General features: G+C 33.3%; 2 non-coding genes across 2 annotated transcripts; both read right to left on the minus strand.

Annotated features, from left to right (window-relative positions):
• Positions 1-430: 430 nt before the first annotated feature.
• On the minus strand, positions 431-503 carry Trnai-uau (transfer RNA isoleucine (anticodon UAU)). Its single transcript has one exon. It is a non-coding gene; the product is annotated as a tRNA-Ile (tRNA).
• Positions 504-796: 293 nt separating this feature from the next.
• Trnay-gua (transfer RNA tyrosine (anticodon GUA)) lies at positions 797-879 on the minus strand. Its single transcript has one exon. It is a non-coding gene; the product is annotated as a tRNA-Tyr (tRNA).
• Between the last annotated feature and the right edge of the window lie 1,434 nt (positions 880-2,313).

Below are 2,313 nucleotides of genomic sequence, written 5' to 3' on the forward strand. Positions count from 1 at the left end.
GATCCGCACGCAATTTTGATTCGCAACGTGACACTTCATCGTCAACAGCAAACATTCGTTTAATTTTATCTATTCTATTTTCCATATTTTTTTCCTCCTTTCCTTATATGGCAGGGATAGTAGGACTCGAACCCACACCAAAAGCTTTGAAGGCTTTTGTTCTACCTTTAAACTATACCCCTAAAAATGGTACCCACGGGAGGATTCAAACCTCCAACCTAAGGCTTAGAACACCCTTACTCTAATCAATTGAGCTACGTGGGTAAAAATGGTCGGAAAGAGAGGATTTGAACCTATGATCTCTCGGACCCAAACCGAGTGCTTTTCCATCTAAGCTACTTTCCGATAATGGCTGGGGTAGCTAGATTCGAACTAGCGAATGGTGGTCCCAAAAACCACTGCCTTTCCACTTGGCGACACCCCAAAATGGTAGAGCCATTGGGGATCGAACCCAAGACCTCACGCTTATAAAGCGAGCGCTATAACCACTAAGCTATGGCTCTATATGGAGCAGATGAAGGGAATCGAACCCCCATAAACAGATTGGAAATCTGATGTTCTACCGTTAAACTACATCTGCTAATGGTGCTGGTTACAGGCCTCGAACCTGTACTCGTCCGTTTACAAGACGGGTGCTTTGCCACATTAAGCTAAACCAGCAAATGGTAGAGTGTAGTGGAATTGCACCACTGACCTTCTGTTTGTAAGACAGATGTTCTCCTCGCTGAACTAACACTCTATAAGTCAGTTTAAAGTCATGACAGGACTAAAAGGACGTATCCCAAATAATCATTGGTGGAAGAGGAGAGATTCGAACTCCCGTATCTAAAAAGAATCTGGTTTACAGCCAGACGCGTTTAACCACTTCGCTACTCTTCCATGGTGGAGATGGTGGGATTTGCACCCACTTCCAGATGAAGACCTTAAATGTCTTCTACAGTTTAGTTTGATTTATGGTTCGTCGATAATTGTAAATCAAACAAAAATAATTACCGATTAGTTTGTTTTTGCTTTAGATAAAAACACAAACGAATTTTTATCACAGTTTACTTTATTATTTTATCATATTTTAACAATAAACGATTAAAAAATGATTCCTCCTATGTCTTTTTCGACTAAACTGCGTAAGAATACGCGTAATTTTCAAGAGGTATTGAAATATTTGCAATTAAAATCTTAATTTTACTGCGAACATCAAGATTGTTTCACCTGTCGAACCTATACATCCCCAAATATAATTTATTTTTTCTCTTTATTTTATTATACTACATTTTCCTCCTCCAAATAATTTTCTTTTTAAATATTGTAAAAATGTTTCTTTCTTTTCTATTGGTGTTTTCGGTTCGAGTTTTCTATAATGTTTCACGAAACGATGCAATAATGGTCATCTGCTGGTAAATATTTTGTGTTTACCATAAATACGATAGTGTTTTCCTACAGCTTCAAAACCTTTATCTTTAATGTTTTTAGGTGTTTCATCTAGTGAATAAAAGTTATCATTTCAAATTCATAAGTGTCGAAAAACAGACAACAAAAATTTACTTGTTTTGTCAGGTTTTATCTTAATTCCATTTTCGATGATGTATGCGTCAAGAATGTCGATAATTTTTGTGTAATTTTTCGATTTCCCCATGTGTTTAGTATCCAAATATTGATTATCAACATCTATTGTATTAAATCTCATATTTTTAATTTTAGATATAGATGATCGAGTTAATTTATTTTTTTGAAAGAACGAACTTTTGAATTTCATGTTTTTACATTTGTTTATTTGTTCATCTGAAAGATTTCATAAATCTCTAAGTTTTATCTCCAATTTTCGACAAATATTTTTAATATCTTTTTCTTGACGATGTATTGTTGAGTTTCCGAACATACTAATTTCGTATCAGAATCTTTCAAGAAAATCTATAAATTTTAATTCGCTTGGTATATCTTTGTTTTCAATTATTTTTTTTGCCAAAACAGAAGCTGTTATCATTTCTGATTCGGGGTCGACCGCTTTGTTGTATATACTTAGAGATCTATAGTTATAAAAAATAGGTTTTCCATTTTTGTTAACACCCCATTTAACTCCTGCCTTACTCATTCTGTTTAAATATCATCAGTATACCGAAAAATGTTCCTCAAATGTTGTTGGTTTTTTATTTTTTTTATTTTTTGATACTTTATAGTTTTCTCACACCTTTTTACTTGTTATTCCTTTATGTTTGTGTGTGTGGTAAAACATTCTTTCTTCGTATGTTAATTGATTTATTTGTTTGTTATTTTTCATAATTTTATTTATATTTAGTCTTTTCTATATAATGTTTG

The sequence above is a fragment of the Styela clava genome, unplaced genomic scaffold, assembly GCF_964204865.1.
Source record: "Styela clava unplaced genomic scaffold, kaStyClav1.hap1.2 HAP1_SCAFFOLD_65, whole genome shotgun sequence".
In the NCBI taxonomy this organism is placed as follows: domain Eukaryota; kingdom Metazoa; phylum Chordata; class Ascidiacea; order Stolidobranchia; family Styelidae; genus Styela; species Styela clava.